The sequence below is a fragment of the Ranitomeya imitator genome, chromosome 8 (genome assembly GCF_032444005.1).
Source record: "Ranitomeya imitator isolate aRanImi1 chromosome 8, aRanImi1.pri, whole genome shotgun sequence".
Classification (NCBI taxonomy): Eukaryota; Metazoa; Chordata; class Amphibia; order Anura; family Dendrobatidae; genus Ranitomeya; species Ranitomeya imitator.
Genome location: NC_091289.1, coordinates 185,505,094 through 185,518,047, shown reverse-complemented (window position 1 = coordinate 185,518,047; position 12,954 = coordinate 185,505,094).

Genomic DNA, 12,954 nt, shown 5'->3' with positions numbered 1-12,954 from the left:
CGACGCTAGTGTGAAAGGAGCCTAAGGCTACTTTCACACGTTTGGCCTCCGTCGCAATGCGTCATTTTGGGAAAAAAGCGCATCCTACAAATGTGCCCGCAGGATGCGTTTTTTTTCCCATAGACTTGTATTAGCGACAGATCACGACGTATGGCCACACGTCGCGTCCGTCGTGCACTGGATGCGTTGTGTTTTGGCGGACCGTTGTATCGAAAAAACATTCAAGGGTACGTTTTTTCATATGTCGAATTCCTACCGCGCACTACCGCGCATGCGCGGCCGGAACTCCGCCCCTCCTCCCCTGCACTTTAGAATGGGCAGCGGATGCATTGAAAAACTGCATCCGCTGCCCACGTTTTACCAAATTTTCACAACGTCCATCGGTACTTCGCGCCGACGTTTTGTGACGGCCCCGTACCGACGGAAAAGTGAAAGAAGCCTAACCTACATGTGATTTCAACCCATTCTACATGCCCATTCAAATTGCAGGCTTATAGCCCAAGAGAGACAGGTTTGTCCATTATTGTAGGTGTTTTAGCCGAAAGTCGGAAGTGTCACCTTGCCGTGGTTGATGGGCACACATGAATTGGCCAATTTATGCGCTAAAAACCTTCACTTTTTTTCTAAGTACATTTTACTGAGTAACAATACAGCTTGAAGATAATGTTTCCAGTGTTTCTGTAAGTCTTGGCCCTTGTAGAGTGCTGCTGTGTTCTCTTTTTACATAGATGATAGATAATAGATAATAGATAGATGATAGATAATAGATAATAGATAGATGATAGATAATAGATAGATAGATAGATAGATAGATAACCCTGTGTGGCCTATTTATAATAAAAAAAAAAAAGCTCCTCGCATCATGTTCTCATACACTTTATGTAGTATTAGCCCTCTGTGTCTGTACTGCTACATACTTAGGCAGGTAACTGGTTCATGCAGCTTTACATGAACACCTGAGCCTTACACTATGGCCGGTCCGAATAACTAAAGCAATTGTTACCATCCACCTCTCGTGTCTCCCCTTTTCCCCATAGTCTGTAAGCTTGCGAGCAGCAGGGCCCTCATTCCTCCTGGTATCTGTTTTGAACTGTATTTCTGTTATGCTGTAATGTCTATTGTCTGTACAAGTCCCCTCTATAATTTGTAAAGCGCTGCGGAATATGTTGGCGCTATATAAATAAAAATTATTATTATTATTATATGGGATGATGATAGATAGATGATATATAGATGTGGCTCCTCGGTGTCAGAACTCGATGTCACAGATCAGTTACACTGGGTTTGATCATTGTGTATCGGGGGATTAGTTAGTGGTGGTCCAGTGACCCCGCACAATCAGTGGCTGCTATGAGAACAGGGCAGCGCAGGCGGCAGCGCCCATTCGCCCCTTTGTCCTCTGTGGGAATAAGCCCCGGGGAGGGCCGGCTTTCCTGGAAGCTGCTTTCCCCCCAGGCACGTCTGGAATGTGCTCCCTGGTGAAAGGAACAGAGAGTGAAGATGTGAACTTTGTATGTGTCATTGAGCAGCTACAAACATGAGGATGAGGATGATGAGGATGAGCTGCGCTGCAGGACTGGAGGGATTTCCTGGAAGCCTAAATATTGGGGGCTCAGGGTTCGGCTTTGTGCAGGGTGACAGGAGCGCCCGCACCCCAGGAATCACCATTCTTACTGTAGAGATGAGGCTCTGTTCCTTCTCACAGAATTCCACCCTGCGCTGTCAACTACGTAATTGGGGCGACATGTGCAGATTACAGGGGATCTGTATCCGCGGCTCCACATTTCCTATGTCAGGGATTGTGGGGGATTAAGTCACATATGGATCTCATCGAAGAAGGAAAGCAAATAGAATTTCACTGCTAGATGAGCTGTCAATCAGGGGAGCGGTCCGGGCCGGGTGGGTGTCCTGTGACGGGCTCCATTACATTTACGCCCCGGGCTCGTTCATATTGTGTTATTTCATGTATTATTTCTATATTCCGATTTATTGTGTGATATAATAACTTATTCTGGATTTATTTCCCATACATTCCTTTTTAGTAATGTCCTACTATTGCATCATTTGGTCCCGTTATGGTACTGTGGGCCCCCTTGAGTTTCGGGGCCCCCTTGAGTGTCCGCCCAGGCTCCATCCCAGCCTCCGCCTCCACCCCTCTAACCGACCACAGCCCCACTGTCCTCTCTCGTAAAAACTCCACTTCTGCACCATGTCCTCACCAATCACACATTTACAGTTCCCATCACCACATACAGAGCCAGCAGCTTTTGTTTTGGTCAAATGATTTTTTAATTTGCCACCACGACAAGGTAGACTCTTTTGGCCGGGCTCTACTCTACTATAACTTACTAAACATTTGTGAAAATATCCAATACCATTTTGGTATAATACCACAAACAAGGAACAAATACCACCGCACCAAGATCAAACCACATATTACCAACACATAGTGATCAAATAATATAATGAATGTTCAAGTAACATAAACTTCCACACCATGACCAGACCACATATTACTGCCACATGGTTACCAAATAATAGCACATACAAGGAACAAAATACTGCCACACAATGACCAGATTACATATTACCACCACATAGTGACAGAATACTACAATATTGATCATTAATTTAAAAAAACTAATATCACCATAAGTGCCATTATACATAGGAAATCTATACCAGTGACATTATTAACCGGAGCTCTGTATATAGTGTCAGTGTACAGGTAATACAGTAATCACCAGTGACATTATACACAGGAGCTCTGTATATAGTGTCAGTGTACAGGTAATACAGGGATCACCAGTGACATTATACACAGGAGCTCTGTATATAGTGTCAGTGTACAGGTAATACAGGGATCACCAGTGACATTATACATAGGAGCCCTGTATATAGTGTCAGTGTATAGGTAATACAGTGATCACCAGTGACATTATACACAGGAGCTCTGTATATAGTATACAGTGTATAGTGTCAGTGCACAGGTAACACACTGACTCACCGGTGACATCGCTAGTTGAAGTCCTACATCTTCGGTTTTCATCTTCATCCAGCACACACCGCCATCATTTCTTCCAGCCACGACTCATCTCTGCAGAAAACACAGTTATCTAGAGTACATTACCCAATTTTTCCCCAATCTCTACACTACACCAGATGAAGGAAAAAAGCGACCGTGTCGCCCTGCACAGTAACAAGATATCTTCTCCCCCACACTGAAAACCGTATCCTCAAAAATAATATCCTTTAGTTAGCCCCTACAGTAATAATATCCCACATTTTGGACCCCACGTGTCCTCCCATTCTGCCTCATGTCTCTCCATACTTTCCCCATGTCTCTTCATATTGCCCCCATAGTCATCCAAAATAGTATAATGTACCCCATAGTCATATATAATATAATGCAGCATCCCCATAGGAGTATAATGCAGCAGCCCCATAGGAGTATATTGCAGTAGCCCCATAGGAGTATAATGCAGAAGCCCCATAGCAGTATAATACATTAGCCCCATAGCAGTATAATACATTAGCCCCATAGCAGTATAATACATTAGCTCCATAGCTGTATAATGCTGCAGCCCCATAGCAGTATAATGCACCTATAGTATAATCCAGCAGCCCTATAGCAGTATAATGCATTAGCCCCATAGCAGTATAATGCAGCAGCTCCATAGCAGTATAATGCAGCAGCCCCATAGGAGTATAATGCAGCAGCCCCATAGCAGTATAATGCAGCAGTCCCATAGCAGTATAATGCATTAGCCCCATAGCAGTATAATGCAGCAGCCCAATAGGAGTATCATGCAGCAGCCCCATAGGAGTATAATGCAGCAGCCCTATAGCAGTATAATGCAGCTGTCCCACAGCAGTATAATGCAGCTGTCCCATAGCAGTATAATGCATTAGCCCCATAGAAGTATAATGCATTAGCCCCATAGCAGTATAATGCAGCAGCCCCATAGGAGTATCATGCAGCAGCCCCATAGGAGTATAATGCAGCAGCCCCATAGCAGTATAATGCAGCTGTCCCATAGCAGTATAATGCATTAGCCCCATAGAAGTATAATGCAGCAGCCCTATAGCTGTATAATGCACCCATAGTATAATCCAGAAGCCCCACAGCAGTGTAATGCACCCCATAGTATAATTCATCCCCTTTCCCTTCCCCTATAGTAGTATAATGCACCCCCATACCGTTATAATATGTCCCATTCCGCAGCTTTACAAAGAAAAAAAAATTTCCTTACCTGGCCAAGCTCCAGCGATGTCCTCACCTACGTTTCGGCTGAGGCGTGCAGCGTCATTCGGGCACATGACAGTGACGTCATATGTCGGCGACATGCGCGCTGACGTCAGCTGCCGGCCTGTGATTGGCTGGCGCCTGTTAACTGTTGCCATGCTGGAGGAATCTCCTGAACGGCAACAAATATTAACTGATCGTGCGCCTGAGGACACGTGATCAGTTACTGAAGCGGCAGAATCCTGCCACTGTGGGCCCGGTGAGCAGAACAGCGGAGGCCCACTGCGGGCCCCTCTGATCATCTGGCCCCATATTGCATGATGTATTATTTGTTCACTGTATGGCAGCATTATGTTGGAACTGTATGGTGGTATTATTTGTTGTACAGCATCATTTTATGGGCACTGTATGATGGTATTATTTGGTTGCTGTATAGCAGATTTGCCACTGTCTGGTGGTATTATTTGGCCCCTGTATAGCAGCATTATGTTGGCACTGTTCGCTTGGTATTATTTGACCACTGTATAGCAGCACTATGTGGGCACTGTGTTGTGTATTATTTGGCTGCTGTTTAGCAGCATTATGTGGGCTCTGTATGGTGGTATTATTTGGCCCCTGTATAGCAGCATTATGTTTGCAATGCATGGTGTATTATTTGTTAACTGTATAGCAGCATTATTATGGTACTGTCTGTCTTGGTATTATTTGGCCACTGCATAGTAGCATGATGTTGGCACTGTGTAGTGGTATTATTTGACTGCTGTACAGCATCATTTTGTGGACAATGTATGGTGTATTATTAGGTCACTGTACAGCACCATTATGTTGGCACTGCACGCTGTATTATTTGGTCACTGCATCAGCATTATGTTGCCACTGTCTGGTGGTATTCACTGTATGGTAGTATTATTTAGTTGCTGTATAGCAGAATTATTTTGGCACAGTATGGTGGTATTATTTGATTGTTGTACTGCATCATTTTGAAGGCACTGTATGGTGGTATAATTTGGTCACTGTATAACAGTATTATTTTGGTACTGCATGGTATATTATTTGGTTGCTCTATGGCAGCATTCATTATGTGAGCACTGTTTGGTGTTATTCTTTGGTCACTGTATAGCAGCATTATGTGAGCACTGCATGGTGTATTATTTGGCCCAGTATAGCAGCATTATGTGAGCACTGTATGGTGCTATTATTTGGCCCTGTATAGCATCATTATGTGAGCACTGTATAGTGGTATTATTTAGCCCTGTATGGCATTATTTTATTGGTATTATTTGGTCACTGTATAGCAGTATTATGTTGGCACTCTATGGTGGTATTATTTGGTCACTGTATAGCAGTATTATGTTGGGACTCTATGGTGGTATTATTTGTCCCTGTGTAACAGCATTATGTTGGCACTGTATGGAGGTATTATTTGATTGCTATACAGCATCATCTTGTAGGCACTGTATGGTGGTATAATCTGGTCACTGTATAGCAGCATTACAGTTGTGCTCAAAAGTTTACATACCCTGGCAGAATTTTTGCTTTCTTGGCCTTTTTTCAGAGAATATGAATGATAACACCAAAACTTTTTCTCCACTCATGGTTAGTGGTTTGGTGAAGCCATTTATTGTCAAACTACTGTGCTTTTCTCTTTGTCAACATAATGCTTTTACACAGGGGACAAATAATACACCATTAGGATTTAAACTCTATGGTGGTATTATTTGGTCACTGTATAGCAGTATTATGTTGGCACTCTATGGTGGTATTATTTGGTCACAGTATAGCAGTATTATGGTGGCACTCTATGGTGGTATTATTTGTCCCTGTGTAACAGAATTTTGTTGGCACTCTATGGTGGTATTATTTGGTCACTGTATAGCAGTATTATGTTGGCACTCTATAGTGGTATTATTTGGTCACTGTATAGCAGTATTATGTTGGGACTCTATGGTGGTATTATTTGTCCCTGTGTAACAGCATTATGTTGGCACTCTATGGTGGTATTATTTGGTCACTGTATAGCAGTATTATATACAAGTAAATATAAAAAAAGTAATGGATTGTGTAAGAAAATGAAGACAATACGAAAGTGCAGAAGTGAAAGGGACAATAAAAGTTTAATGAGCAGGGATCATTGAGGTATTACAGTCATACGCCCCTCACCCTCCAACTACGTCGACAATGGCTGATAACAGATAACATAAGAATACTTTCACTTGCGCAGCTACTGTGGATAATGTATAACCTAGGCTGGGCGTCCCTTTCAGACCCCCAGTGTCACGCAGGTGGGGGGCCCTGGAAGGTTATGCTGTGATCACGGAGTGAGGTGACTCAGCTCACACAGCGGTACAGTCGTTGCACACACGGTCGGCCCACACTGTGCTCGGCTGTACGTACATCGCCTTCTCAGTTCCCTAGGAGACATGGCTGCTGTGAATCCTGCGTCACCGCTGCGTGTGGGCACGTCCTGCGCCTCCTCTCACTATATGATTCACTAACAACGTCGCCTTGGATTTCGGGAGATGTGCGCTCTCTCTTCACAGTGAATGTCAGAAACTTCATGAGGCTGAGTTATAAAAAGTTACAAGTCAAACAAAGCTCTGGTGAAGATTAGTCCATAATGTGCAGGGAATGGCGCAAGTGCTGCCCTATAGGAAAGAGGTCTGCATTTGTTGGCTTTGCCTCAAAAACGGCCCCACAAGTGTCTGTCGGATTAATGTCCAGGGATTGGGCCAGCCGCTCCATTCCTCAATTTTATTGGACTGGAACCAAGATTTTGCTCGTTTCCTGGTGTGTTTAGAGTCACTGTCCTGGTGAAACCCTCCATTTCATGGGCATATGCTCTTCTGTGTAAGACAACATGACCTCTTCTGGTATTATAATATATGCAGACTGGTCCATGATCCCTGGTGTGCGGTAAATAGGTTCGGCACCATAGTAAGAGAAACCTGCCATAGCATAATGCTTCCACCATGCTTCACTGTGTGCAGACTGTACTGTGGCTGAATGCAGAGTTTGGGGTCGTCTGATGAACTGTCTGCGGTCCTTCAACCCAAAAAGAACAATTTTACTTTCAGCAGTCCACAAAATGTTTCTCTATTTCTCTTTAGGCCAGCTGATGTGTTCTTTGGCACATTGTATCCGTATCAGTACAATCTTTTTATTAACAGTGGGACTTTGCTGGGACTTTTTGGTAAGAGATTAGCGTCACACAGACGTCTTCTGTCACAGTCCTCACAGGTAACGTGAGACTTTCTGATCATCCTGGAGCCGATCACTGGCGGAGCCTTCGCCATTCTGGCCATTCCTCCATCCATTAGAATGGTCGTCTTCCGTTTTCTTCTGGGTCTCTCCGGTTTGGCTTTCCATTATAAAGCACTAGAGATCATTGTAGCTGAACAGCCGATCGTTGTCTGCACTTCTCTATATGCTTTACCCTCTCCAGTCAACTTTATAATCAAAGTACTATGTTCTCCTGAACAATATCTCTAATGACCCATATTTCTCAGGCTTTCAAGGAGAAATGCGTGTACAACATGTCCTGGCTTCACCCTTAGATAAGAGCCACCGGATTCACACCTGTCTCTTCACAGAATGACTGACCTCACTGATAGATCCCCACACTGATATTATTGTGAACACCGCCTGTCAATTAATTATTCTAATACACAGACACAGAAACCTGCAGATCATGAATGTGGAGTCTTTTAGAATCTACGGCACCAACTGGTGAATTGTGTGACATGTGGTGATAGAATTTATACCAAAAACGGAGATTCATCTGGTTAGTCATATTGGATGGCTAGTATTCTGAACACTACTGTATGTACACAGTGACTGCACCAGCAGAATAGTGAGTGCAGCTCTGGAGTATAATACAGGATGTAACTCAGGATCAATAATGTAATGTATGTACACAGTGACTGCACCAGCAGAATAGTGAGTACAGCTCTGGAGTATAATACAGGATGTAACTCAGGATCAATAATGTAATGTATGTACACAGTGACTGCACCAGCAGAATAGTGAGTACAGCTCTGGAGTATAATACAGGATATAACTCAGGATCAGTAATGTAATGTATGTACACAGTGACTGCACCAGCACAATAGTGAGTGCAGCTCTGGGGTATAATACAGGATATAACTCAGGATCAGTAATGTAATGTATGTACACAGTGACTGCACCAGCAGAATAGCGAGTGCAGCTCTGGGGTATAATACAGGATGTAACTCAGGATCAGTAATGTATGTACACAGTGACTGCACCAGCAGAATAGTGAGTGCAGCTCTGGAGTATAATACAGGATATAACTCAGGATCAGTAATGTATGTACACAGTGACTGCACCAGCAGAATAGTGAGTGCAGCTCTGGAGTATAATACAGGATGTAACTCAGGATCAGTAATGTATGTACACAGTGACTGCACCAGCAGAATAGTGAGTACAGCTCTGGAGTATAATACAGGATATAACTCAGGATCAGTAATGTAATATATGTACACAGTGACTGACTGCACCAGCAGAATAGTGAGTGCAGCTCTGGGGTAGAATACAGGGGGTAACTCAGGATCAGTAATGTAATGTATGTACACAGTGACTGCACCAGCAGAATAGTGAGTGCAGCTCTGGGATATAATACAGGATGTAACTCAGGATCAGTAATGTAATGTATGTACACAGTGACCGCACCAGCAGAATAGTGAGTGCAGCTCTGGGGTATAATACAGGATGTAACTCAGGATCCGTAATGTAATGTATGTACACAGTGACTGCACCAGCAGAATAGTGAGTGCAGCTCTGGAGTATAATACAGGATATAACTCAGGATCAGTAATGTAATGTATGTACACAGTGACTGCACCTGCAGAACAGTGAGTGCAGCTCTGGGGATACAGGATAGTAACATCTATGTACTTACAAAGCTAATGTCTCTACAGTTATTATCTTCACAGTTAATAATCTGTATATTCCGTGTATGTAGTCTTTGCAGAGCTGAGCATTTGTTACATTGCACACTAGTTGCTGTGTGGTCTTTTGCAGAATATTGAGCACTTTGGTGGCTGTGCTGACAGCTCCGTGACCTTCTCCTCTCTGTACTTTACAAAGGTCATTGCTCTTGTAACTGTAACATAAAAAACCCACATGAATGGAGACTTCCCAGGTTCTGGGTCACAGGTGAGATGATGTAGGTGCTGGAGACCACAGGCCGCCCCAGTGTCAGCGTCATCATCTCCCGGTGTCAGCACTGTGAGGCCGTATGATGAGGGGGCTCTGAACACTACACTATGTTATACCATGTTCTCTGCAGCTTTCACTCCCCCACAACCACAGCCTGCGGGATCAGGGTCTCTGTATGACACATGGGCCTTTACCTGCAGCGTGATGGGGCTCCGCAGTGCACTACGTGCCCCTCTCTACACAATGCCCCTGACTCCACGTGTGGTGTAACATCTGCCCCGCTTTATGGGGTTATATTGCTGTTCTGCTGAATTTGGGGGGTTTCTCCATTAGGGGTGAGCAGGGTCAGATTTCATAGATAAACTATAACTTTTATTATTCAAGATTCAAATTTGTGTATCCAATACCTCGCAGTGACACATGCAGACATTAATGTGATGAAGGGTTTGTACGAGGACATTGGGCAGACAGGGAGCGCAGAGTTACCTCTGACTTTATTTCCCTTTTCTCTGTTCTGTTTGATGTTTTGACTGATTGAAAACTTCTAATCATAAAATCCAACCATTTTTTAATCGAGCGCTGGTCACTTTATCACGTTAATGTCCATATGTGTCACTGTGAGATACTGGCTACCCATATGCTAATCTTGAATATTATAAGTTATATTTTATCGATGATATCTGATCCTGCTCGCCCCGACTTAGATTGATCAGATTCTTGTACTCCTGGTGGGTTTTGCCTATCTGGATTTTTACAATAACAAGGCGACATGGAAGGACCACCCGGGGCATGGGCCATCACGTCAGAGGAGCATGTTTCTGGTCTTCTGCTCGGTGCCTCACTCGGGGCACGGCCGGTCACGTCACAGGAGCATGTCTCTGGTCTTCTGCTTGGTGCCTCAGGGGTTTTCAATGCTATCCATGTCCTCAACATTGTAAGAAATGGACCAAGAAAGCGTCTGCTCCTGATCCTGCCATATAAAGTATGCCTAGGCCTGGGACAACTCATAAAGTCCTATGGCTTCCAGTACCATCTATACACTGATGACACTCAGATCTACCTCTCTAGCCCAGATGTCACCTCTCTGCTGGCCAGAATCTCAGACTGTCTATCAGCCATATCCTCCTTCTCCTCTCGCTTCCTCAAACTTAATGTGGACAAATCTGAACTCATCTTTCCTCCATCTCACCTAACCCCCTACCGGATCTATCACAATAAACAACATCCCGCTTTCCGAGGTACCAGAAGTTCGTTGCCTCAGTGTAACCCTCAACTCTGCCCTGTCCTTCACACCGCACATCCAAGCTCTCCACACCTGCAACTGAAAAATATTTCCATAATCCGTCCTTTCCTTAACCATTATTCTACTAAAATGTTAGAGCCCTAATCATCTCCCTCCTCAACTACTGCAACATCCTTTTCTGTGGCTTCCCTGCTAACACCCTTGCACCTCTCCAGTCCATCCTTAACTCTGCTGCCTGATTAATCCACCTCTCTCCTCACTACTCCCCTGTTTCTCCCCTCTGCAAATTTCTTCACTGGCTCCCAATTCCCCAATGTATCCAGTTCAAGCTACTAAAACCGACCTTCAAAGCCATCCATGATCTGTCTCCTCCATATATGTCAGAAATATTCTCCCTATATCTTCCAAGACGCAACCTCCGATATTCTAAAAAATTTCATTTCTTCTTCACACTTTTCTTCCTCACCCAATTGTATCCAAGATTTCTCCCAAGTGTTCCCCATCCTCTGGAATTCTGCGCCCCAACACGTTCAATTATCACTCTTGGAACCTTCAGACGGAACTTAAAAACTCATCTTTTCAAGAAAGCTACAGCCTGCCACGACCTCGCTGCCGCCTCACCACAACCAGAGCTGCCACCTCCCCACCACCGGAGCTGCCACCTCCCCACCACCGGAGCTGCCACCTCACCACCACCGGACCTAACACCTCACAACCACCGGAGCTGCCACCTCCCCACTACCGGAGCTGTCACTTCCCCACTACCGGAGCTGTCACCTCACCACCACCGGAGCTGCCACCTCACCACCACCGGAGCTGCCACCTCACCACCACGGACCTTAACACCTCACCACCCCCGGTGCTGCCACCTCCCCACTTTTGAAGCTGCCACCTCCCCACTACCGGAGCTGTCACCTCACCACCACCGGAGCTGCCACCTCACCACCACCGGAGCTGCCACCTCACCACCACCGGACCTAACACCTCACCACCACCGGAGCTGCCACCTCACCACTACCGGAGCTGCCACCTCACCACCACCGGACCTAACACCTCACCACCATCGGAGCTGCCACCTCACCACCACCGGACCTAACACCTCACCACTACCGGAGCTGCCACCTCCCCACTACCGGAGCTGCCACCTCAACACCACCGGACCTAACACCTCACCACCACCGGAGCTGCCACCTCACCACTACCGGAGCTGCCACCTCACCACCACTGGACCTAACACCTCACCACCACCGGAGCTGCCACTTCACCACCACCGGAGCTGCCACCTCACCACCACCGGAGCTGCAACCTCACCACCACCGGAGCTGCCACCTCACCACCACTGGAGCTGCCACCTCACCACTACCGGAGCTGCCATCTCACCAGCACCGGAGCTGTCACCTCCCCACTACCGGAGCTGCCACCTCACCACTACTGGAGCTGCCACCTCACCACCACCAGAGCTGCCACCTCACCACTACCGGAGCTGCCACCTCACCACCACCACCTCTGGTAGACTGTAAGCCCACAAGGGCAGCGCCCTCTTCTTTTTAATGTACAGCACCTAGATTCAATGGTGATCTAAAAATAAATAATAATAATGATAATAAAGCAGAATTCCATAATAACTAAAGTTGTGTGAGGTTCATGGAGATGGGAGGGTCACTGCTGCTGTCCGCGGGGTCATTATGGCCATCATGGCTGCCTAGAGATTATCATGAAGAATGGCAGATATCTCAGGGCATTGTGGCTGCACGTGGAGGCAGCTGTGGGTGCTGGCATACGGTGTATGTGGTGTGAAATAGAAACCGGAATGACTAAATTCATACGGAGTTCTTCAAGGCATTAAAAAAAGGCACGTTTTTCACACCGGCACTGCTGTAGGTAAATTTTCTTAAATTTGGGGGAAAGTTTGTCTTTTCCTGAAGGACTCTTCTTCGTTTTATTTTTACCGTGCTAAGGCCTAAGCATATTACCTCTAGATTCCACTTAATAAAATTGACGTCCACTGTCTTTTTCAAAACCTTATCAGAAAAAAAAAATCCTCATATGAACACCAAAAGTGGATTCCTATAGTGTTTTGGAAGCAATTTTTGAAAAGGATTTTGGAGCAGATCCATTAAAAAAAAAAAATTATCAAAAATACCCTGCGTCCTCATAGCCTAACATTGGCTTCATGTGTTGATATGTTGAAAACGACCAAACCACTTTCTTGCCTTTTACGTTTTGTTTGTTGTGTATTTGTCAGGTTTCTTTATGTTCAGAGAAAGAAATCTGCTGCTAACAGGAA